Raw genomic sequence first — 27,199 nt, forward strand, 5'->3', positions numbered from 1 at the left:
TTAGTTATCAAAATAAAATGAAAGTGTTTTCCTTTTGCACTCCCTGTGAGAAAGCTCTATCAAATTTAACAGCACTGTAGATCTTCAAGTTCAGTGTAGTCCTACTGTTTGACTAACAAAACCTTTCCATCTCCAGCCCCAGATTCGAATGGACAGTTCAAATATCCAGCTGTTTGTTATTAAGTTCTATAACTTGTTGACACATTTTCCAGGAATATTTGTAATATTTGAATAGAAATTTGGAGATACTTGCCTTGGCTTTCATAATTGTTCATTCATTTACTTGTTCTTTACTAAAATGAGGTAATATTGAAATCATATATAAATTACCACAAACAATAGTTTTGTCTTTAGGCAACTGAAAGGTAGCTACTAGTATCTAGTATATTAATCTAAATTCCTCAATCATCTTCTTCCTTTGGTAAGAACCTACTGGTTCATATCTACTTTCTCCTCTTCTAGCCTGAGCAACAATTAAGATTCCAGATCTCACAGGTGACTCTAGCCAGGAGAAAGTTTCACTGACAGAAAAAGGAGCTTTGCTTCATTTATTTTGATGAACACAAGAAATATTTTGTTGACATGAGCTATAGTTTCAGCCTCCACGAGTCACAATCTTCTGACAGAAGAGACACCACCTTCCCCCACTGTCCTGACAGCGAGTGTCTCCAGCATGTGTCTGCACACACCCCCGGGGCTGAGGAGGGCCAGAAGAAAGAACTAATCCGCCCAAATACTAATCGTGCCAGCCAAAACCATAACAGCAAAACAGCAAGCAAGATTAGTTTTCAGATGGGTCAGCTCTATCACATGTGTTGTCACACCACTTCCAGTGCCATCACAAGAAATGCGGAGAATCAGGGGCCACCACCCCAGCAGTCAGAATGTACAACATGATGCCCTTGGCTGGAATATGGAGGCACTAAACCCATCAGACAGTGTTCTCCTGCCTAAGTCAGCCTGTCAGTCAAAAAGGCTTCTCTCTAGTTTCCTCTGTTGTTAAGTCTCTTTGTCAATCAGTCTGTCTGCTCCCCTTCTTCAAGATCTCTCTCCATCTGGTGCACCACCCTTCTGGGAAGGCACAGCCAGATCCTGGCTGCCTAATGCTTGCACACTCCTGAACAGCTCTGAGGCCTGGCTTTGGTTTTGGAACAATCATGCTTTACTGTTTCTTACAGCTCTTTATAAGGGCAGTGGCAGGGAAGTCTATCTCTTTTGAGGCTAATGAGTGCAGTTAGATTCTTCATCTGAGAACTTCCAAAAGGTCAAACCCAACTTTATTAGGAAAACTCGGTTGACTTGCACAGACACCAGCAATGGGAACAATGAACACATATGGGGAGCATTATTTCATTCACAACTGGATACCTGGGAGCAGGAAAAAAAAAAAAAAAGGAAATCCCAGGAAAAATTGGGGCATTTATAGCTTCCAGGGAATGGAGTGGAAGCAAAAAAAAAAACAACTCTCCCTTCAACAAACCCAAACTGGAGACAGTATAAATCAAGCAACCTGAAGTACACACAACCCCAACATGCTGCTCCAAAGTGAAATGTAACCTTTTCTTCTCTAATGCAAAACAGGTTAATACAGTGGCATAAACAGTGGACTCATTGTCTCAGTTAATTGGAAAGGATTGTGAATTTTAAATCATCAGATTTTAGGCAGCCAAGACTGTGAATGTCTGAATAAGTTTAAATCAAAAGCTGTCAGCGTTTGGTATCTTAAAAAATTACCTCATCGTTATTATTATGCAATAAATAAGTACTTGCAGTATTATGGTCCTCTAAATCTTACCTTTTTCTTATTCAAGAAAGAAATATTATCATTATTTTTCCACTCTTCCTCAGTTCAGTCTCTTTTCTTCTGTAATAAATAAACCAATAGAAAATTATAACAATTTCTAAGCAATAAATTTAATGATATTTTGAAAGAAAAAACCCCAAACAAATCACTTTATCTATATATTATTTCTAGGAACAAATTCCAGCACAAAAAGAAACATTGCATAGAGGAATGTTTTTTTGAGCTATCCCATAAGCCTCACTGGGACTATTGCCTCAAGTTTCAGCAGGGAATGGTTACAGCAAAGTACATTAGTACTGCAATTTTCTCCATTTAACATCAATTCTCTTTCCTACTTAGTATTTTCTTGAAAAAGTTATACTGATAGGATACAGTATCTACAGAGGGCAGTAGCTCTCTAAAGCTGCTTCTTCAGGTGCAAAGCAGAAATACAGCATGACTTATTTAGATTCCAGCCAGTAAGTTCATTTAAGCCTGCTTCCTAATAAATCAAAATACAAACCAATGTGCTGTTAGGTTTTCAAGTTGGTAGTGGCTGTGAAAACCAATAGGTCTTCTATGATTTCCCTTTGAAAATTTAAGCTCAGAATCTAGACTGAACACTCTTAATATTAAAAAACTACATAGGTATGAAATAATTGGAGAAGTGAAAATTAATATTATTATTGTATGACCTAATATGTGGGTTTGCCTCTCTTTATTTGAAAGATCATCTGTCCAGTTTTTAATAATTTTTTTTTTGTTTTGTTGATTGGTTTCCATTTTTTTTTTTTAATCAGGGCAGTAATAGCTAGAATAATCAGACTGACAGGTTTCTTTGACATTGTCACTAGCTACTATTGAATCTTTTTAATATCATATACCATTAATATCATATAAAGTTATGGGCAATTAGTGAAGACTTGTCTTTTTCTCTGGACACCCTCAGCACTCTTGGGCATGTATATTGCCTGGGCCAAGAGGTTAGGAATTAAATAAAAGCACTCTCATAGTCGATCACCCTCAACACAACTTATCTGTCCCAGTGGCCACATAAGCTCTCCTTTGACCACATCATCGGAGCCAGCAACGCTCTGCTGACCTTCTGAGTGCAATAACTCTTGGGTGACCAGCACCAGGGATGGGTGAGTGCCCCAGGCCCCTTCCCACAGGAGTTGGTTGAACGAACAGTAGTGTTAGAACAATTTTTTCCCACAGCAAAATCTGTGATATAATGAAAGGCCAAGAAGTCATAACTGACACATTTTTTTCCACTTAGTCTATTAGCTAGACCAAGTCTCAAGCACATGATGTAACGAAAGATTAGCCATCAGCCACAGTAGAAGAGGATGTGAAGGAAGGATAGGTATGCAAACACTAAGAGATGATTAACCACACTATTCCCTCAGTTTTGAAACATAAATGAAGTCTTACTCTGTTTTATTACAGTTCCTTGTTGTAGTTACATGTAGTTACATGGGGGAAGGCTGTGATGCACAAGGTCAGATTTTTAGCTTCAGTTATGTGAGTGCAAATCCCACTGAAGGAGTGACTGCATATAAGTACCAAAGGATGAACCAAATTGCTATTTAAAGGAGTATTTTTTCCCCATTATTGTTGTTGTTATGGGAAACAATTTGGGCAAAGAACTTTTGAAAGGAAAGGGTTTTCTAATGGCCAAGTAAGTAACAGCAAAGAAAATAAAGAAAACAAATTATCAAGCTGAAACTAAGCTAATGAAGAAAATGATTAAAACTGCAAATTAAACAGAGGGAAGATGCTTAAAAAACAACCCTCACATCATTCCTGCTCACAGTCAGCAAGCTTTGAAAAATATCTCCCTCTTTCACTGTGAGAAATACATGACTTTTTTATTTTTCTTTCTTGCTCTCTACTGCACTGAAGATGCCAATTTCAAGTACATGGATAAGACAAAATCAAAAATCACCTAATCACACCAGTTGGAGTGAAACACTGACTCCTTATCTACACAAAAAAGAGTAAGAATATCAGGTGATGAAGCAAAGTGATGATGAAATAAGCCCTTGAATGATATACAGAAGAATGAGTCTAACAGCACCGGAGTCAACAGGAGTCTTTCCATTTACCTTAGTAGGCACTGAACAAGTCCATACAAAGCAGAAAAATACACATGGAGATGGTAGCTACCATTGTCAAAGTTTCCAGATCCCTGTTTTCCACATTCACGAGCATACGGAAATATAACACTTTCCAGTAGGTGCACGAAAGAGTTCATTATGACTTAACTTCAGAGAGGATGTTATGCTATAATTTTATTCTATGGAAAAAGGATCCGTTCCTTTCTTTAAATGCTGCTGTCTTTAAACATATTGCAGGAGAATTTTAATTTTTTTTCTTTCATTTTATTTCTTCAGGTTTTTGTACACCATTTACTACCAAAATTCTGAATACAGCCTTAGTCAGGAACCTTGCCACAACATATTTCCAACCCGTACAGATGGAGACCTAATAGCATCCCAGGATGAGAAAGGCTTACAGCATACTGTAATGCAAGATTAGTATTTATTGTTTCTGCCTTTGAACAGCAGGAGTTTAGATACTGGTGGATGGCATATTGTTTGGGAATTTGAGAGAGTGTAGGTCTGTGTGTGACACTGAGAGAAATCTTCCCTGTATAACACAGACAACCAATAGGAGGGTTTACTATGTGCAGGACTTTTTCCATACTTGTGATATCTTGGTGACAAAACATTTTCCAAATCATTCCAGAAGTGGTAATACGTGGCTGTTACCATGTCCTGGGGATGCAATGATCTTATCTCACAAAAGAAACACTGTCACAAAGCCTCCAAAGGAAGACTGAGGAACTGCGGGGAGTGTTATGTGTGTTTCACTTCATCTCAGACAGACCTAAATTTATGTACTCAGTTTCATGCCAGAAGGGAGATCTTTCAGAAAACAGGAAAATGCTAGACCCACATTTTTCTACAGACTCAGCCAGAGACATGTTCATTACTTCCTCAGACAAATGATGTATAAAGACTGTCCTTACGCACCAGCTTCCAATTTCAGTCAGAAACAACTTTATTCCAGTGGTGAACTTAGTGATTTCTGTGTGCATAAAGTACTTTTGCACTTCCAAGGTTTAAATATTCTATACACAAGTTAGAAGTGCAAGATGATTGCAGCTGTAATTCACTGAAAACAGAATGACCCAGAAAACATTTTGGTGGCTGACTTCACAGTTTCCAATAAATGGACAGGAGAATCCAATTCTAGTTATCCAGTACTTTTTTCCTGGACCATCTATAAGAATGATTGCAGAGCAGTCTGAGCAACTACAATTTATGCAAGCATTCAACTCTCTTCTGGCTTCATCTTTCCCACTGCCTTCAGTAGGCACTGCAAAAAGTACTTCTGGATAAGGATAGGTCCTAGTATTTCTCAGAACTCAAGCTCTATTATTGACACACAGGGGACCTCCAGCGTACACAGAGCTCTCCCACTACCGGTACTGCAGTGATGATGCCATGTAGCTTTGCTCATAATAGATTCAGAAGACAGAGTAGTAAAAAGGCACCAAATGCCAGCAACCTATGAACGTTACGGACTTCATTACTCATGCAGCAGTATTGCCAAAGCAACGGAAACATCTGCTGTTTAAAAAAACAATTGATCAGCCTATGCAGATCATTACAACATCTATTTCGATATGCAAAACAGTGACAGTTATAACTGATCTCATATGCTTCTAGATATTCATAATTCAATAGGATTATCTCAGTAGACTAATTTATAAAGGGCTTTGATCACTTACTGCTAAAGATTATTTGCTATCAATATACTGGATATGCAAGGGGCAATTTAGCATCAGTCCTAAAATGACCCCTGACCCCCATTTCTGGAAGAGAAGGTGCAGAAGAAAACTTCTTGTTGTCACCTTTTTGAAGAGTAAATACTGCTTTTAACAGTCATGAGTAAACCCCTTAAATTAGATAAAATCGAACTATATACATATTTTTTCCCTGAGACAACAGACTCTGCTAACTTAATTTTTCATCATGATTTTGGTGGATATAACTAAAAATTACTGTAGTAGTTGATTGTTCATTTGGAAAAATGTGTTAGCCTGACACAAGAATCTATTTCGCTACATTGTGAAAAAACACTGGCTAGAGGATTCAAGTCTGCTTCCCAGTGCTTAGCTAGCTAGCAGGTGCCAAAACTAGACACAGCTCTTAACTTCAAAAGAATAAAGGACAAATTGTGCTTTCTAACATAAACATAGAAAAACAAAAGTAAAAATTTGAACATTAAGAGAATTGAAGTAAAAATACAATAAAGCCAATGTAGTAGGTAATAGAAATACATTAAGCAATCTAAAATAACAGAAAATATTCCATTCAGCTCTGATACAGCAAGCCACTTTACATATAACTTGCAATTTTTCCTAATTCAGTTTAATCAGAAGGCTTACGGCGTTGGTGGACGAGGGAAGAGCAACTGACATCATCTACCTGGATTTGTGCAAAGCATTTGATAATGTCTCGCATGACATCCTTGCCTCTAAACTGGAGAAACGTGGATTTGATTGATGGACAACTTGCTGGATAAGTAATTGGCTGGATAGTTACACTCAAAGGGTTGGGGTCAACGGTTCTATGTCCAAATGGAGAGCAAAGTGGTGTTTCTCAGGGGTCGGTACTGGATCAGCACATTTAACATCTTTGTTGGTGACACGGACAGTGAGATCAAGTGCACCCTCAAGTCACATCTAAAAAATGTTCTGCTCCACCTCCCCCTTCATGTATTTTGTGTGCTTTCTTAGTTGATAAAATATCAGCATCTTCCTGTGAGTTACTGTTATGGTAGATTTTTCAGCCTTTTGTTTAGTAAGATACACAAACTACTGACAAGGTTGTTTCAGACAGAAAAATAACTCAGGATTTAATAAAACAGACTTTTCCTATATTTCAGCACTTGAAATAACAAAGTCAGTGTGACTTGAAACATGACCACTCCTTATCGCCTCCTGAACACAAAGAACAAGGTCACTAAAATCAATGAGTCAAAAAGCAAGATGGCCTTAATTTAAATATTTAAGGAACAATTTAGGAAAGTGAAACATGAAGGCAAGGAAGGAGGGAAGGAAGCCCACTTGCTGGAAACTTGCCTCTCTGATTCGGAGAAAGCACAAGTTCACCACAAAAAGATAGAAAGAAAAATAATTATATGTAATTTATCTTTTGTGTTAGCTTGTTAATGTCCTTAAAATTTTTATTAGCTTTTTTTTGTTTTGAGAAATGTGGAACCATTCCATAGACACAACTGAGCTCTGCCTTCTGTTAAGGGTTGCAGCACCATTGAAGTTTGAAATAATTTAAGCAGTTGCACTGTGCTTTCAAATCCCCCTACCTTCTTTTTTTCTTTCATTGGATTGAAATGTGACCAAATAGCAGCATGACTGTGAATGGAAAAGATAATTCTCACACGACATTCTTCTCAGTGCTCTGGGGAAAACACACACATACAAACGCATTTGTTCGCGTCTGATTCAAGATGTGAAAAAAAAAAAAATAAGGCAAATCTATGAGGTTTTTTTCTGAAATTCGAAACAGATTTTAAAACTCTCCTATGATTTGTTTTGTTTAGGTTAATTAAGAGTTCTGCTTTATGTTGCCACAATAGACACTAAACATTTGCAATATATTTACTGAGGTTTAAGGAATTATGGGATTAATTTGTATCTATTACACCATTATCCTTAAGCAAAACTGCTTTAGTAATCCATGTGAATATATTTTTATAAGTCAAAGAGGTGACTTATCAGTCTAACCAGACATTTTGCGTTCTCAGAACATTACATAATACAGAGTGCTAGGAAATTTTGTTTCTCAGGAAAAACATGCTCTTTTGTTGAAATCTTATATTGTTATATTGGCAGAGGTGAACTAAAGATGGATGCAAAAGAACTTGTGGATTGGCTGGGAGCTATAGTTTGCACTGCCTCTCTCATATTAGTGTAATTTGTATATTTTGTTGCTCTTACAATGAACTTAAAAATGGAAAATTCCTGAAGTTAAATATGTCCAAAAGAGTGAAAGGTACACTAAATATTGCAATGCTGTGGACACAGGTAGTAAGGATACAGATATTTCTGTTGTTCTGCCTCCCCCCAAACACAGAGAGAAAAAACATTCACTTCCATTATTAAAACATGATGGTGGATATAGTTCTTACTAAGACCATTTTCTTCCATGTCCCACTCACAAAATCTAAATTAGATTATATTCAAGCTTCAGCAACATTAAGTCTCCTCTTCTAAGGAGGGAGCCTTTTTAACAGCTGTGTATCTTTTGAGTTGCTCCAGCAATATGAAGAAGGGAGAACTGTGAAAGCTATTAGCTGTAAAAGCTATTTTTGATCTTAAAAGCTCAAGTCTCCTTTCTTTCATTCAGCTTTTTTATTGTACATTGCTAACTTTTCCTGAAGTTTAAAGCCAGAAAATTGGTATTAGTATTCTTCCCTTAATATCATGGCATACAGGATAGCACAGTATCAATTCACCAGTAAAACTCAAGGCCACGATGTATGATTTTGAAGATGCATACACTATTACATTAATAAATAAGTTCTTCCAGCTTTTCCATCTTATATATCCTTATCTCTGGCTTTGGACTTTGTATGTTTTAAGTTCATACATTTCAGCTTTGTTGGTTAACTCTTTATCTGGCAACAAACAGAATTTTAAAATAACTCCATAAGGACAATACATGCATCAATAGGATATGCGTGTTGGACTAAAATTAGGTTGTGATAATGATCAGTTCTAAAGTTATAGAGACATATAAGAACCATCACCACTGAGAATTGACAACTTGTGGGAAGAACTTCAAGTAAAATGAGGATGCCAAAAGTAGCATTGCTACAGAACAGCAAGGTACTCAGAGGAAATAATATCACTAATATCACTGAAGATAAGGGCTCCAGACTGCAGGGTGCAGTTGTTTGAAATTCATCTATTTCAAGACTCACAAAGTCTATTTAAAGTCCTCCCAAACTTCTGCAAAAGACAATAAAAATCCATAACTGAAAAGAAAGCCTAAACTTAAAATAAAAAATTTTGCATAGTTTTAGCTTATATTTTTTAAATACTATCTTCAACACTGTTTAGTTGGACTGCACAGCAAACCACTGAATTTGAAAGGCACTGTTTGAAGGAGGTCTTCTTAAGGATGTCCAACGTGACCCAGCTGGCCAAAAAGAGGAAGAGCACCATCATATGAAAATGTATTTTGGAGAAATATCTGCAGCTCCCTGTGACTGGAAGAGCTATTTAAAGGTGAGTTGAGAACAACTGCATACATCATGAACAAAGTACAAGCTGGAATGGGGGATTGCTTTAATATACTGCTTTTTATTAATATCCAGTTTATTCAAAGCCACTGAGAACTCGGGGTGAAAATCAAGAATAAAATTTAATTTAAAGTAAAATAATGAAAACAACAACTTGAGAGCAAGTGTTTTAAGCAAGATAAGCAACTGTCATTAAGTCTGAGAATGGCACACATCTGAGGTAGCAGTGAATCTCCTCAAGATGGAACTGCTAGGCAGAAGGACCTAGGTGGGGTGGAGCAATGGGCCATCAGGAACGTAACGGAATTCCACAAGAACAGATGCTAAGTCCCTTTGCTCAGAGCTCATTAGATGGCGCCTACAGTACTGTGCTCAATTTTGGGGCCTGCAGTATAAAACCAGCAATGGTAAACTGGAAAAAGTTCAGTGGAGGACGATCAAGATATTTTAGGGATGGAGCATTTGCCCTGCAGTGAGAACCTGAGGTTGTTCCTCCTGGAGATGAGCTGGACTTTCCCTGCACTACAGTCAGTTCTCACACTGCCACTGCAGATTGTTGTCTGTTTTATAACAAAGCTCCATGGACACAATTTGATGTGCCATAACAAATGGAGATGTACCAAACCGCAAAATTCTACCATGGTTACTGCTGGGACTGAGAGCAAGAGACGCGTTCAGACCTACCTCTCTCAAGAGTGTGGTAACTGAAGAACATGACAGCCTGTCCATTAAAAGCAGCAGCATCCTGAGGATGTAGTTCCTGCTGTCTCTGAAACTTTTTTACAGGGAAATTGCCAAAGTATTTTTCAGTGAGCACACCAAGGACTGAGAATAGACCCCTCACTGGCCAAGAGCATTCTGTCTCCCTCTATGTATGTTACAGTAGGTACAAAAGATACCCAGATAAAGATGCAAAACATGGCAATATTTCTAGGGTTTTGCAGAAGGAACGCACTCAATATTAATAAATTTCAAATACAGCAATTCTTTACATTTGTTCTTAATGCCAATGAAGATGACGCTTGGAAGGAACCCATTAACCAAACTGAGATTTTTTTTCCTGAGATTTGTTAATCTCTAGCAAGAGGACTAGGAAAATAGAGCTGGAGACATGACAGAGGAAGGCTTGACACTTCATTATCATTGCCACAAGCTATTAATTTTTCTCTGAAAATCCAACAATTTTGATTCAGGAAAGATGAATGTCCATAGCAGGGACAGTACATATGAGTTGTGGAAAGTCTTTCAGGTTAAGCTGGAAAGGCTGCAGCCAAGATATTTCCCACTCATCCTTCATCAAGGAAAAGGTCAAGAAAGACCAATGTGTTTAAGCAGGGCACAGGATGGAACAGAACAAAAAAATTTCCTATGAAAAAGATTAAGTTCACTTCCTTCTAGCCTTCATTAAAACTATTCCACATCACTCCACACTTTCATTTAAAGCAGTTTCCTGACAGCATTGAACACAAGATCTTAAAGTATCTTTTTATCAAAAGATAAAAGTGTAAATGGAAAACAGTTTGTGTACTGTATACAAAATGGGGTAAAATATGAAGGACACATAAGAAACAGCAAAAGAGAAATAAAAGCTTTAGTCTTTGCAGACTATATAATTGGTGGTGCACAAGGTAATCATCCAACTTGTGTACTTCCACATACATGTACTCTAAGCTGAACGGTTCTCAGGGCATATGTGGCTTTATCAAAGTGGAAAATTTTTGTTTTACATGAGGCTTCTAAGGAAGAAAGAATTTTCTTCCAGCACTACAAAAAAGTAAGATGGAAATTAACATCTACAGGTATATAACTTCCAAACTGCTTAGAAAACAGATTAGCTCTGCTTTGACACTACGACCTCCTCATGTCCATTACAGCAACTATAGGTATTGGACAACAGAATATAATACATGGTAAATGCCCTAGAAATGTTTGAAGGTGCAACACCACACTTGGGATTTCTCCTGGAAGAACAGATAAATATACCTTTCAGCAGACTGATATGTGAATGGATCAACAGATGTGTGCAACAAGCACACTGAAATGCCACTGAGAAAGAAAAATAATGTATTTTCTTTCCATGCTCTGCTCACCAAATCTGGTCTCTGTTACTTTGGTATGTCTGTCAGCCATGAACCAGACTCCTACTCTGTCTGTTTTAGAAGTTGCCCAGTCTCTCAGACTCATTTGTGATGCTTCTCCCTATAGTATCAGCATGGCACTTTCTTGCCCATCTCAATTCTCATCCTTCATTGTTCAGTAACATTGTTCCTATTAAGTATATATGTTGGTGATTCATGATGAAGTGGGGCAAAAAGCATCTTCAATGAGTGGCCCACACAGAGCTTTCAAGATAAGGACTGAGACACGGGTTCCTCATTTCATACCAGATGTGACTCAGCAAGGCGTCTGGAAGAGAGGGGGTGAGACATTCTTGGAGACCTGCTCTGCCCTCCCTCTGTTAGGCTCTCATTCAAACTAACTGCAACACCTTTTTTAGAGATGAGCTGTTTGACAGTAAAGTATGCCTTAAAAAACACATAGACTCATAAATACATGCATTACTGAGATTGATTCTGAACTGAAAAGCCCAACATATTCTTCTATTGTTGGCCAGGAAATGGAGCAGTTCCGGCAGCCACTGGTGATTGGAGACTAAAAAAACCTAGTGAATAGTTCAAATAGCTACCAGATTTAATACACGGGTGTTCCCCTGTCATGGCAGCATTAGTGTCACAGTTCAGGCTTCAGTACAGGGTTGTGTTACTGCAGCAAATGCAGAAGGGCTGAATTACTGTTGCTCATTATCTGAACTGTCTCTGACTGAAGGGCAAATATTCTTGTGGCAAATTAAAATTTGCTCTGCATTGGATGTTGCTCTGGATCTCCTGAAGTGGGTGCATGCACTCCATGAGTAATCTGCAGCAGAGCAGTGAAGCAGACAGGTCACAGCAGTAGCATCACTCTCCGAAGTTAGGCTGCTGATGGCCATATCGATGACCTCATTAAACAGTACACTGTATGTGGAAAACAGCTTTATTCAAAGCGACTTTGAACCAGCACCCCAAAGCAGTGTGATAGATATATGAGTATGATTGCAGAACTCACTCAACACAGGGATATGTTCAAGCTCCTAAGAACATGATTCTCTCCAGTAACCCTGTGGGTTTCTTAACAAAGACCAAGGATTCGTACACAGCACACAAAAGGAGGAATATACAAAGTCCATATGATATTCTCACACTACAAATGCTGTACAGCTACCAGAAAGAGCAGTGAATTCTCCAGGCTTACATACAGGGTAGATGGGGTTCCTCAAAACAGACAATATCAAGATATAACTGCAGTGTCACTTGTCCAAGACAGCACGATTCTAGTTAGCCACGCCCTTCTTTTATCTGGCTTTTGCAGACCATGGTGGCAACTACTATCCAGTCTAAAGGATTCAGAGGACTTGGTAGACATCCTCTTTATGTTATAGGTATCCATGGTACCCAAGAACAAAACAAGTAGCTGTAAAACAGATCTATTTCTTGAGAAAAGGTTATATTGCATCTCAAACCCTTCACAAGTTGATTAGGTGCAAAACAGTGCAAAATTTGTGGAGAGGAAATGTTTGCAGAGTAATTTAGTGAAAGGGAAAACTGGATGTGAGCTGCCCAGGATGGAAAAGATCTAAAAAAATGATGTATCTGTTTCAATATCTCTCTATAGCTGTACACCTTCCTATGCTGAACTGCTATTTTTTTGAGGAGTCTGGTGATCCCTGACCATGCATATCTCAAAGTCTCTCCATTTTACCCTTCCTCACTTCAGAGGATCTGTGCTGTAGAGGAATTCTCCATATCAAGAAGAAGGAAACCAAAAAACAAGCACAGTGGCCTTCTGCACTTAGAACTTGAAGGGCAGAGCAGTAGAGCACAGGAAGCCTTCCTCCATGAGCTTATATACCACGAATGGACTAAAGCTTACAGAGAGATGAGAAATGCCAACCCTCTACAGATATAGAAATAAAAGAAACTACTGGAATGCCTGACAGATAAATTTGTGTTAATTTCAGAACATTTTTATTGGTCTAACTATGATAATGGTCTCCCTAAATCCTACCACCTCCCAGTGGCCAAGCAGATAGTGTTACAGTCTCAGTTCATAAATTGGCTATAGATGTAAAATAGGTAACGACATGGTTAAATTCACATGTGCTTTACTAAGGACACATTCAACAATTCAGGTGTTACAGGTAAAATAATATAGTGGGGAGTGACACCATGGGAAATCTTGCTAAACATTGTTACAAAGGTTGGCTTAATGTAGAGTTCTCATTGTCAAGAAGTTACCGAACACCAAATATTGTTCTAAAATATATTACTGCTAGTATTTTTGAAGGCCTTGGAAAAAAGTGATAGTTAAAAGGTATCCCGTGCTGATTATTTGCAGGATGTTCAGTTTCTTATTACTTTGCTGTTCTCTAATTTGTGACTGGTATGCCCTTAGGCAGCCAAGTCGGTGGGAGATAATGCTCAAAAGATTTAGTATGGGTAAATCCAGAAGCGTGAGTCCTGAATACTTCATATTTCTGGATTTAGCATAGGTAAATTCAGAAACATGGGTCCTGAATATTTTATATTTCTGTCTTTCTTCCATTCTTTGTCCAACATTGTATTCCTCTAAGATCATCCATTATTCCTCACTACATCTTTACTGCTTGCAGGCATGAACAACATCTCTGATCCCCCTAAGCTTTGTCTGCCTCACAGACCTTTGAGACACTCTTTAAGTAACAACACTGGGTGATTTTTAAAACAGTTCCCTGTAAATTACATAATTTACAAAGAAAAGGCTAAGCTGTCTTTTTTGTGTGTGTGTCAGCATGACCCAGCAGTAAAAGGAGTGATAGTTCGGAGGAGTACAGTGTTTCATTTCTACAGTCAATACCACAATTACACTTAATCTAGGCATCCTAGTCTCTTCAGGTGAATCATATCTCCTGCCGTTCAAATGAAATGCCTGGTTCATGCATTCTTCCGTGGAAAGGATAGGATACACCTTAAAGAGCTGTATAGGAATTACATCACAGCTGTTCAAATACAGACAGTGCTTATCCATGGCATTGCTAATCTGTGGGCCAACCAAGAAACCCAAGATGAAATCAAGTTCTTCCAGCTTAAGTGCCTTAGCAACCCTGGCAAAGCAAGTATGTAAGCTCCATCCCCACCTATAGAAAGAGTTGCTTTCGAAGATTTCCAGGAAGAAATCCTGCTTGCCTAACTGCAATGCCTGGAGGTCTTCAGGGGGACTCTATTAATCAGAGAGAAAACACGCCTTTAGGTAGCTGCTGTATAAGTATTTAAGACGCAAGGGGCACCACAAGTGTCTTGGCTATGCAGACTGGATCCCACCCTCAGAATCTTATTCACCTTTTTAAAGCAGCAGCTCAGCAGGCACTTCTGTTTCTTTCCTCTTTTCTCCCCACACTGTTTATTAGCTTCTCTCCAAAGCCTATTTGTTGACTTAGAAAGTCAAAAACAGTAGGCAAGACTTTCCATATTCCGAGCGGCACTACAGCAATCCTCTAAATGAAAATGGATAGACTTTTGTTAAAAGTGCACATTTAGCCTTCTGCTCCTGGTGACACCGGCACAGTCATCATGCCTTCTCCTGCAGAGACACACAGTGCCCCAGTTTGCAGGGTGAGGTGTCACCACATGGTTGAGTATCTTATAGCTCACACTCCCCTAAAGTGTTGGCCATGTTTCTCTCCCTCACCCCAAGCCACCATTGTACACTTTCCTTTGTACCTTTGTACCATGTGGATCCCCTGTCCACTTGCTGAGATGAACCAACTCACTAGGCAGGCAGCCAACACAGCTTCCCGTTGCTCTGGTGAGCTCATTCATCATGCCAGGAGGTGAGCCAAGAGCCAAACCTGGCATGAGGGAGGAGATGGGAACACACTGCTGGAGGCAGAGGATGGGAAGATCAAGGATGGGTTTCTCCAGGGCAGCAAGCTATTCCACCATCTGAGAAGAGGCAAGAAACCTCACCCTCTGTTGCAATAAAACCTCTTTAACAAAATGGGAGTTATCAGACAACCGATCAGAAATTTCAGGGGGAACTGATTATGGTAAACCTCAGGAAAAAAAAACGTGTTTTTTTAATCGCCAGGCATGACATGCACAAACCCACCATGCTCACACAGCCTGCATGCATTTACGTAGGGAGATTTGGGATTTCTGTTAGTTTCCTTCATGTTTCTGGAGCTGCATGCAAGCCAGCTACCTCAGCATCCAGGAGGATTAGGTTTAAAAAAACAGAAAGTAGAGATCTGAACTTCTCACATTATATCTTGACTCTAACACTCCAAACTTTACAAAAGAGGCTAAATATCTTGAGACTACTGATAGAAGTCAGGAGAGTTGGCAGTTTTGCAGACATTTATGTGCTTGACAACACATTTTTCTGTTTTTAAGTGAAAACAGACAAAACAGTGCACATGTTAGAATAACGAGCATCTTGGCACATTGCAATTACAATACTGGAACAGACCACTATTCTGTTTTAATGGATACTTTTGAGAAAAACAATCCCCTATGTTCAGCTCCCTGTTACATTTATTCTCCAGAACTCCAGTGCCAAAAGCTTCCCCATCTTCTCTGTAGGCTTTCCAAACAGAGTTCACCTCCTGTGAAGCACCACAAAAATACAGCTGCTGTCGAGCAGCAACTCTCCTTGCTAAGATGGGTTAGAATCACATCATAGAGAAAAGGCAACATGCAGTGCCATAATTACATTCAGACAGCACCAGGAGAGGTTTTTCTTTTAGAATATAACATCATTGACTTTCTAGTCTTTTGCTTCCATTTAGAAACTCCATGAAATATTCTATGGATAATCTAGCATTGATATACAAACAGTCTGGATTTCCACAGCACAGCATCATATCTAGAAATCCTCCAGTTCATAATGGTAGTATCGTCACACTAGCATGTGATGAATTGGTGAAAAGGAGTATTTTTTTTTAGAGTTCCAGCAATATTATCAACTTGGCAGGGAACTACAAATCTTACAATGTAGGATCATATTTAATTGTAAATTAATTTTTGCTATAAAAGAAATTTAAAAAACCAAGAAAATCATGATAAAATCTTGAGTGTAAAGGTCAACTATTACAAAAAATGTTTCACTGTAACCAAATCACTAGTAATGGTTAAGACTGGGAAGGCTCAGAGCTACAGGATTAATAGAGCACACACAGTTACAAAGGCTTACCAAACTTTTAAGCAGATTCTACAAGTGACAACTAAAGTTCTGGGAAAATCACTGATACCAAATCTGCTGTGTGGATAAACCATAAGAAGAAACAAGCATTAGTTTTCTCAGAAAGTAAAAGTCTTAAGACACCAAAAATGAAAAAGGAATTACCCTCACAGTTAACAGTAACTTTTGAGCATGAACAAGCAATGCTAAACAAAGATCTTGCAAAGGCTCTCAAAAGCAGTCTACTGACATAATAGAAATATATTAAAATAATTCAGCTAAAAAGTGTCTGATTTGGCAATTCATCTATCACTGTGCTGCATTTCGAGGTGACATTGTTTAGAGCCTTGAGTCTTTCCACTTTACAGCATCCTCTCCAAGCACATGACAGCGTTGAACTTGCCCTACTTGGTAAGAACAACAGTAGAGTTACTGCACTCTGATCATATGGAAATGGTGAATTAGTGTTGGAGGAAGAATAGTGAAAGACAAAAAAAACAAACTTGAGGGGAGCGGGAGGGAATATTATGTTGCTGATCCAGTTGGGAAGGCAGAGTGGTGATTTAAGACTTGTTAAAGGGAGAAGCAGGCTGACTTGCTGTCACTACTAGGGCACAGCAAAAGGGACTGTATCACCTCCAACTCCCTTCTCCTGCTGCTTTCCACATGTGTAACTGCCCAGGGACAAGGTCTACAAGTAACTGCAGTGCAGGGATAGCCACAACTCAATGGATTATTCATTATGCCCCCCTATTTCATCTGTAGCCCACTTACAGCAGCTCTACCTGTGATGGAGGTGTTAGGAAATTCTAGTTTGAGAAAGACAACTACTGGGTGACACGTGTGTCACGTAGCTCTCTTGGAATTGGGCTATTCAGTGCCTTCTAATTTAATATCCTCAAAATCTCCAAAGACAGCAGTTAAAATTTAAACAGGCATTCTGAAAAGACACTCTTGATCCCATTATCAGTGCCGTGGATGGGATTACAATGAGGGTGGTAATGGTGGAAATGTTTTAGGAGAGATCTAGTATCAACAGCAGGAGTGGCCACTAATTGGATTCTTTCTGTGTCACCGCAGAGTTGTCACGGGACCCTCGTTCTCTGTTGAACACTGCAGCTCTCAAGGCTCTCAGAAAGGAGCTTTCTCAATTGTTATCGCATCAGTCTGCCTTCTCACTCAAACACAAATCCCCCAAAGCTCTTTCTAAAGCTAAGGAAATCATGGAACCCATGACTCCCATGACATCTGCGACAAGTGCCAGCCTCGCCTGGGTTAGAATGGGCCTTGACATAACACAACGCTCAAACTCCTGATCCTGCATGAATGTTTGGTCATAAATATATAACATCAAGTGCAGGATGTAAGTTAAACAAAGCTAGATAAAAAAACCCTGCAAACAGTCAAAGTAGTCTGCAATGAAGCGTTCTAGCCAGAAAAGAATTCGCAAATCTTTCAATATATTTTTTTCCATAGCTGCCTAACATTCACTGAGTGTGCATTTTATAATGGCTTCCACATTTAGGAACACTGTACCCAACATCACAACATTTTAAATAAACTGTTTTTATCAGTTCCTGAATGAGAGCTGTTACAATAATTTTCACACTGTTATTTGCCATCTCAAGGATATTTCTAGATTTCTACCTGCAATTTTTTTCCTAACGACCTCTCATTTAGCCTAGTTTTTGAAGGTGTATTTACATGCCCTTTGGAACTTCACCAAGGGAGGATTTTTTCTATGTGAAATTACACCAATCATAATTAATTTTTTTCCTCTGAAACAAAAATCAATGAAAGGCCAAGAAGACATGCCAAGAAGCAGAAATTGAAGTTGCATATTGTGATGGAACAAGCTCACCCACCTCGATTATAAAGTGCTAAGAAGAGGAAGCCTCTGACAAGCAATAAACTGACACATAATTAAGACAATTCAGGGTAGAACACATTCTGGCTGGAAAACATTTTCTTGTGCTCCACCTCACTGCTCAGAGCAGTAAGAGGGAAAAAAAAAGGGTGGCACTTTGAAAACTCTATGTAGACAATAAGTATCCCACCTAGTCTTCACTAGCTGGGGGAAAAAGAAACACATCAGCTTTTGTGCAGTGCAGGTTCCCTCACATCACAAACAAGTTGATAGTACAGACATGCCTGGTATGTTCAGCATTCCATATCAAGCAAAGATGAATTAGCCGCAACAAAAATGTGTTACAGCTTTCATGCAGCAGTTTATGGATCTTTTTGTACCTCTGGAATTTTTTACCTTGAGCATCGTGGAACTTGTACTGTCTCAGATCTTTTCCTCAGATTATTTTTATCTCACGGTGAGGAACATCTTTGTGAGTTCTGAACAATTTTACAGCTGCTAGGATGCTAATGGGAACTTCATGTGTGTACCCAGCACAAGTGCTCTCAGAGAAAAAAAAGCCAATGTCAAAGGAAGGTATGCAGAAGTCACCATAAATATGTCTTTGAATGTTTACCATCTGGAACAGTAGATTACATTTTGACAAGAAGCTGGACTGCCCCGTGGGCATTGTCTTTTAAACAGCCCCATCATTATAAAGGAAGGAAAAACATGATTTGCTGTTCCTAGTTTCTCAGCAAGATTTTCTGGCAGTGCTAGAGAAACTAGTTTTTGGGGGTTTTTTTCTTTCTAGTAAAACAATAACAAGCTGGCCATGTGTAGTTAGCTACGCACTTTCTTGAAAAAATATGGTTTGTTATAAATCATCTGACCCACAAAGAGGGATGCATTTCAGTTAAGCAGTGACAGCAGCAGGCTGTGCAGCTCACAGTGCTGCGCCTTAGCTTTGGAAGACTAAATCTCCCTGTTCTGAAGCTGGCATATTGGGCTTCTCACAGGACACACTGGGAGAAAGAGGAGAAATCCAATATACAAGACTTTAACATAGAGTCATAATGAGGTTTTCCTTTGGTTTTGTTTTTCATTTTAAGCTTGTAAAAGTTTCCATCACTTTTTACAATGAGAAAGTGTGGAGTGAGAGAAAACTCAAAATGGTCAGATTTATTCACATAAACCCTGGTCTGGTTGTGCAGTCATTTTGGGGATTTAGCTAATTCTCTGTTTCAAATTGCTGTGGATGACTTCTGAGGATACATTCATACTGAAGAGCGTGTTTGGAAATACAAACTAAGAACAACCGGTAAAGGGGCCAAATAGTCTCTTCAAAAAAAAGGAAAAGTTAACAAAAAAGTTCGTTTGAGGCAAAAATATATGTGCAACCCAAAACATGGGTTTATGGGCATTGTTACACAGTTGAATGCCAAAATCACAAAGCACCAGCTATAAATCCCCTTGCTCAGCCTACTAAACAGATCTTATTTCAGAACACATTATATACAGCATTATTTGTAGAATATCTCACCTGTAAGTGGTGAGGACAGTGTTAGATTTCTTTCACAAGTAGGAGGCCAATAATTCATAAGCACCACAGGTATGTGAGAGTTAGTGTGAAGATCTGTTATAGTGCAAAAGAAACAAATAATTTCATTACTCTGCACAGGAAGATAGCATATATATATATAGCAAATCTTTTATTTAAGAAAAAAAAAAAAAGCAAATAAAAGGAAAATAACCCATCCTCTAATTTCTCCATCTAGATGATTTAGAGTAAAACAATGAGAACATCTTCTCTGATAAGCTAACATACTGTAATTACTGATAACATTTCTGACTTCTTAGTTAATTTGCTGGGCTTCCCATGCTCTAGACATCAATGAACTTAATAGCGGAATTAAATGAAAATGATAGCAGAGTACTTCCATAACTAATTTCTAATTACATTTCTGCCCCTCTTCCTTCCTAAGCATAAATTTTTGCTTACTTTTAATTAACACTTCAGATCACTAATTTAGAATCTATAAATATAGTGAGACTTTAATGATCCATTATAGTGATGCTACTTAGTTTTCAATGACTTGTAAAACTTTCACATACAGATCTGCAAATGAATTACATCCATCTGCTCTGCTGCAGCTGCAAGAGCAGCATTACACTGCACCCTGCCTTTCCCTACTTTCCTGATTTTCTCTTAAGTTTAAGCCCATGTGTAAGCCAAACCATCTCGATGCCGATCATCAGAAGCCCAGCCAGGTCTCTATAAAGGAGTCTTCAAACTTTACAGACATCTCAAACGCGCTTTCAAAACGGTCTGGTTTGCCTCAGAGCTGAGCCCCAGACAGGCTGCACACTACTGAAGCATCCTCCTCAAAGCCTAGGAAATACTCTGCCGCGGTTCCTTCTCCCGCCCGACCACGGATCTGTTGGAACACGGAGGCGTTTGTACCCGCAGCCACAACACCCACCCGTGCCCGGCTGCCGCGTCGCCCGCGCCGCTGCGACACACACGTGTGTGCGGAGCGGAGAGCGGTGCCTGCGGGGCGGTGGGGGGCGGGTAGAGGAGGCACCCGCAGGGCTGGGATACACCGCTCCCTCCCAGGGAGATTTTCCAATATACACCTCCGAAAGCGTGACCTTAGCGGCGTTGAGAGTGTTAGTTCTATGAAGACAGCCAAGCGTCAGGCTTTGCTCGCTGTTATCTGTCAGCCGTACAATAGCAGCATTGATAAGGCAGCAGCAACTGGCTTTGACAAGTGTGCTGTGCTAGCATTCCTCTGAAAACCGTGAAGGAAAAAGGAAAAAAAGAAAATAGAGAAACCGGCATGAGGTGCCTTTTACTTTACCTGAACGAAGTATGGGGTTTTACTTTTCCCTCTGAGCTGCTGGAAACGATTGCTCCCTCTTCTCCCCCAAAGCTAGGTGTTTCTTCTTTTGCTTGCAGCTCACACTTGGGGAAGACCACACAGCTCCAGCAAGGCTGCCTCTCTCCCCTAATCCCCACTCGAGTGTGATGACACACACTAACCCCAACCATCTGTTGAAACACGTCCTCAAGCACTCAGCACAGTGGTGTGTCAAGACGGGCTGCCCAATCCAATCGCTGGGGTTGGGTGGCTCTTAAGGAGCTGGAGGCAGAGACAAGGGCAGAAACTATAGGACTGAGAACTCTTTAGCAAAGTAACCTGAGATTTTGAAAAAGGGCTGCTATGGAAAAAAAGAGCAGAAGGGGGAGGTACTCGCGGGAAGGTAGAGGGAGTGGATTAGTCTGGTGGCCAGTTGTGTAACTTCTTACGACTCCTTGTATTCCCAAAGGACCACTGGGACCCCCTCGCAGTGGGATGCACAGCAGCACTAGAGCAACACTAAAATGTTTTTATGGCGCGTCTATTGAGGGCCATGCCCTCCGAGAGACGCTTTTCTAAAAGAGATAAAAAATGCAGCTTGAAATCCTGATAAAGTGCTACTGCGGGAGTCGTTTGCACGGCAATGTGACATTTGCATCCCGAAATCCCAATTCCTTACCGTGCCGCGGTTACCCCTTGGCTGCCTCCAGCCTTCCTGGGAGAACGGCGGAGAGAGGCTGGAGTAAAACCGAGGGGCGAGGAGGGTAGAAAAGGGGAAATCCAAAGGGCAGATATTTCTGCTCCTGCACACAGACATCTGCGAGTACTTCCCCCCGAGCCCGCGCTTCCCGGAACGCGGGTCAAGCGCCTCGGCTCCCCGGCGTGCCCAGCGGCTCGCTCGCCCAGCGGCACTCGCTACTCGCCCGCCCCGGGGCTGCTCCGCGCCCGCTGCGCTGCTCTGACAGCTCCGGCCCCGCGCTGCGTCCCCGCGCCCCTTCCTCCCGCCCCCTGCCGCGGGAAGCGGTGCCACCAGCCTGTTGCTTCCCCCATTCCCCACCCGCTTCCGCCACCTTCGCGCCGCCTCGAGCTGTCTTGCGGGATGCAGCCGCAGTTGCAGGATCGCCGCCCTTCTCCTGGGGACCCGTCACCACCCCAGTCCGGGCTGGGGGCTCCGGACAGTGCCGCAGCAGGTCTGGGCTGTGTCTAGTCTATACCTCAGTTTCCCTCGGCCACAAAGCAAACATTATCACACCTTCCTCTTTCTCTCAGGGACACTGCCAGGAAAAATCCACTAATTTATAGAAGATGTCCGGGAAGGGTAGATAAGGGACACAGAAAAACTGCCAAAGAAACAGTTCTTTCCTTTCCCCTCCCTGTAATAAGATAGCGCAGAAGATATAAAATCTCGAGGGTTTTTACCTCATTACCAAGTGCCTGACTTGACACTTGCATTAAATCTACGTTTCACATTATGATAGATGCTGTGTTTTCTTTGAACTGAAAGGGAAGGACATCCTTTTGGCATTAAAAGTTACTCTGAAAGTGTTAACATCCAAGTTGAAGAAAGGTTTGCAATTGTGAAAAGACACACTCTGCCCAGCTATATGAAAGCCATATGAGAGTCTTGAAATGTTGATTTGGCTTACTTGTTCTTTTAATACCTTACACAAGGGTGTTTCTGAAGGACTAGTGGCAAAGCGAATACTTAATAAAAAGTGAGATTCAAGAGCTGGGGTCTGTGCCCCGTTAGCTGTTATCAGAGCTGACCTGGAGAAGAAAGGAAAAAGAAGAAACTGTAGTCACATTTGCATTTGCTCAGATTCTTCCCCAAAGTAATGATACAGTGTCTGTTTCAGTTTATTACTCTGAAACTGCTGTCACAGATGTTGGGTATCCACTAAAACACTACTCCCTAATCTGCTAATTCCAGATAAATAAACAGCTGAACAATATTTTTGACAATAATATGTGGTGAAGTAGGGACGCAACTACTGTCCCTGGGGTATTGTAAGATTCTTAATGTTGCCAATTATGTCTTCAGGGCAAGGGTTTGGTTTGATTTTGTTTTGTTCTACCAGACTGTGGTCTGTAAACAGGCTGCATAACCTTACATATTCAGAAAGCCCTGGAGACTTTATTAAACTCATTTGCATTCTCTTTAGCTGTACTTCCATTACTAGTGTTGTATAATAACTGCATTAAAAATCATTAGTGATCAGAAATATGGAATATCAAAAAGCCCCCAAATTTGTGCTGTATCATCCTGCGTACTGACTCATTGACTAAAATGCAACTCAGCTCACAGCTGCTCCATTTGATGAGATGCAAACTCAACAAGGTTCAATCTCTAGATACTTCTAACCAACAGGAATGTCAGTTATGTGCTGTACAATTATTTTATGTTGTGCTGTTTGTATGCTTACACAATGGTCTGTATTATATTTGTATATAAATATACATAAACAACTTACTGAGCATTTGTGTGCTGTACAGGCACAGATCTGTTAGTTTGTATGCCTGTGTCAGTCAGGGATGCCTCAGCTGATGCCTGTCAAGTCACAATAGTGTAAAACTAATATGTTTAAAAAGACCTCTAATTGAGTGTTTTGTACACAGAGACACATGCACACTCACATTTATCTTCAAAGGCTCTGCAATGATTTGAAATACAATGCTCATCTCCATAACCAGTGTTAGCAATAGCCCCCAAACATTGTGCGTGATCATGTTTTTGCTTAAAAGCTACTGCTGATGTTGCAGGATAATTTAACCGCTACTTGTATGACTACAGCCAGATTTAGTTTGCTGTGACAGTTTATAGCAGACTTTTCCACCACTTCTTCTCTATCCAGACTGCCAGATGCAAAGAGTTTACATTTTAAAGGCCGAAATGAAAGCTGAACTGGAAGAGCCATACCCCAAATGCTGTTAAAATTATGCATCATAAAACAGGTTCTCAAGTTGACTATCAAACCTGTGAACTCTTGCTAAGGTCAGGCTGCCTCCATTCACATAAAACTTGTAGCAAAGTGAATAATGCTTTATGCAAATAACTCAAGACAATGCTAATATGCAAGATTAATTGTAGGTAATTGTGATATTGAGAAACAGTCACTCCTGTTTTGTTCCCAGAGAGAACATGTCCCTTACATAGTAGCTCCAGTTGGTTTCCATGGTAGCCAACAGCATCTTTAAGCCAGGGCACTGAGCTTCACTCAGTGCTGCATAGACCTAAACTCACCACCTTTCCTCCAGCACAGATGGCCTTGGCAGTTTCCTGTCTCCCTACGGACATACCTACACATTCACATACATGCACTTCTGCTCAAGAACCTCATGCAATTCTCAATTCTGGCATTTTCAGCTCTCAAAAATAATTAAAGGGGATTTTTCATGGTTTCTGCAGCAACCTCAATCTATATCCTCTGCCAATACTAATAGAACCTGATTGTTTATTTCTTTGAATAAGTACAAGTCTATTCTGGATTCAATTATTTTTTAGTAGTTTATATGGGAACAGAAGAGGTTCTAGAACACAACTATAAATCCACAGACAAGTCTACTGTCAAATTCTAGCCTAAAATGTACTCATGCTCCTGTTGAGTTTGGGTGATATCTTATCAATAACGAGATATAATAAAAAGGCCTCTAAAACCCCAAGTGGCAAAAAAAAAGGTAAGGAAGGAATTCCCAACAAAGGTTTCTGTCTAAAGATCACAGAAAACAGCAGGTTCAAAGAAGCACAGAAAGATATGCTTCTTCACATAGAGCACCGAGAAATCTTGGACCTACTTGCTTCAGGATGCAGTGGGGATAAAAAAATGAAATACGTTCAAGTGTTAGGGCAAGTCCATGGAAAAAAAAAATACTCACAGCAATTAAAATATATAAATTCTGGAGCAGGGAATCCCTGAGTTGCTTGGAGTGGATCCTGGACAAGTATCATTCTGTGCTTGTCCTATTCTTCCACTTTACCCCAAGGATCCACTATTTTCCACTTTTGGAGGGTGCCAAGCCTAGTATATCCATGATTTAGTGTGGCACAGCTGTTCTTTCTTTCTTAAAGAATTTAGCCATTGGTAGTCTTTGGGCCTCACACTGGGTAGTATAAGAGAGATGAATTCCTTTTAAGAACTTAAGCCAAGATTTTTTAGAGGTTAGCCCATATTCAAGAACCTATGTAAAAATGGTCCAATCAAAAGTATTGAGGATACAGTAGCTGCTAGTGAAGCTGGCAGTTCGTTTTATTTTTCTCCATATATGAGCATTCCAAAGTCAGACATAGTCTCATGTAAAATTTGGGTGCTAAATCTCAAACTATATTCTGTGCAAAATTCTACTCAACTGTTTCCTAAACTGGACTCACCTAAATTCCAGACACACATGGTCTTTTAAAAGCATTCCCCTGGCACCTCTATACATTCCCCTGGCACTTCTGTGCATTCCCCCATACTGAAAGCCCAAGGCCAAGCAAGACTCAGGAGTCAGGCCTCTCTTCACTATAGTCCTCTGCATTGCTTCACTGGACTCTCAGAATGCATCTACCAAACTTGGAGAACTTTGAGTGGCATAGCTAAAGATCAATTGTTTCTTCTAAAACCTGGCCGGAGGAAGAAGAAATAAATAACTTGCAGGACATGCAACCAAATACCCATGGGGTAGCTTTCCTCTCACTGTACCTGTTCAAACCCATTCATTTGAACATAATATTCCAAAAAATATTATTCTGTGTAAAAATACAATAGGGTTAATGTACAAAAAACACTGAAAAATCAGTGAGTTACATACAGTGCAAGCACGGGAAAATGCAGAATTCTGCGTTCATGCTAATTCAGGTACCCCAGAACAACTTCCATATTTTCTAAGGTAATATACATGGGCATATACATGTAGTCACTCAGTATGAATCCATACATATCCTAGGTACAAAAAGACTGCTTTAGAAATGCATTAAGGGCACAGTTCCAGAATCAGGATTACCTTCCCGAGCATAACTATTGCGGGATGGGAGAGTCTAGAGTTCTTCAATTTTTTAAGGAAGCTCTCCTGCCCTCCTCCATCTTCCCTGCAACAGAATGAGATGGTATGGAAGTTATACCCAACTATAATTTGCCTCAGGACTGCAATGCTAAAAATAGTTCCCCTGAGGGGTAACCAGAACAGAAGATAGAGTGCAGGTGAGACAGACAAAAGTTCATAATTGACTCAATTCATCACAGGGCTTTACAATTTGTCAGATTGTTGTCATCACTATCACTTGCCTCCAGAAGAAGATTAATGGTTGAAATAATCGTCAGACTCAAATTTGTGTTTCTTCACTTACTGATTCTTCTTGGTTACCATTTCTGCTAAGGTAACTCACTTGTTAGTAGTTGCATCACAATTCAGTATCAAGCAAGGCCATTGGAATAATGAGAAAAAGACATGTTTTTTACCCTAGCAGGAAAGCTGGTTAGATTTGTTACAGCTAAACTTATTTTTTTTTTAAATATCCCAAAATAAAAAAAAAAAGACAAAGAAAAATACTCAAGAAATATAAACCTCACATATTTGTCACATCATGCTTAGGGAAAAAGAAAACAAAGCCAGCAAAAGTTTTTCCAAGCTAGAGCCTAATATGACGATTTAATGCACTGAGAAGCTGTGGTTCCTCCCTTCTCAGCTGCCAGTTGGCCAAGAGTTCCAACTCCAGCACAGTAAACAAGTGATCAGTGAGTCTGGGAAGAGCTCAATACACCAGACAGCTGGAAAACAGGGGCAAATAAAGGCAGGAAAATCAATAGATTTAACCAGTCAGCACAAGGTAGGTGATCCCATGCTCAGCAGTAGGGAAAGTGCTAAGGAGAATTATATATGGAGCCTATAAGGCTTTAAAACTGTGAGAACTCAGAAAGCAGTGTGCTCTCAGAACTTGTGCTGACTTCACATTTTTGGACAGAGTTCAGTTTCATTACTGAAAAAATTTGAGGTAAACCATCCAATACTTAACAAAAATTGAAAAAATGCCAAAAATTTAGAAGCCAGAATGTCTCATAGCTTTTAATGTTAATTATTAGTAAACTGACAACCAATGGTCATCTTTAAGTCCTTCCTCTTACCTAATTCTCATCTTTGCCC

The 27,199-nt window shown here is 39.9% G+C and overlaps 1 protein-coding gene across 12 annotated transcripts in view; it reads right to left on the reverse strand.

Moving 5' to 3' along the window:
- Window positions 1–27,199, reverse strand: part of SULF1 (sulfatase 1) — a 180,357-nt gene that overhangs the window by 99,249 nt on the left and 53,909 nt on the right. For 5 of the 12 annotated variants that reach the window (XM_064651280.1, XM_064651268.1, XM_064651251.1 and 2 more), the window contains exons 1-4: window positions 21,762–21,992; window positions 21,083–21,364; window positions 19,765–19,857; window positions 1,796–1,864 (exon numbers count right to left, since the gene is read on the reverse strand). The exons of 1 other annotated variant lie outside the window; for it this stretch is intronic. The gene's annotated coding sequence lies outside the window, so the exon portion shown is untranslated. Of the gene's footprint in view, window positions 1–1,795; window positions 1,865–19,764; window positions 19,858–21,082; window positions 21,365–21,761; window positions 21,993–22,152; window positions 22,249–27,199 lie in introns of those variants that run through there. 6 more of the 12 variants (XM_064651271.1, XM_064651265.1, XM_064651279.1 and 3 more) reach the window with 5 other exon arrangements.

This window comes from Pseudopipra pipra, chromosome 1 (genome assembly GCF_036250125.1).
Source record: "Pseudopipra pipra isolate bDixPip1 chromosome 1, bDixPip1.hap1, whole genome shotgun sequence".
Classification (NCBI taxonomy): domain Eukaryota; kingdom Metazoa; phylum Chordata; class Aves; order Passeriformes; family Pipridae; genus Pseudopipra; species Pseudopipra pipra.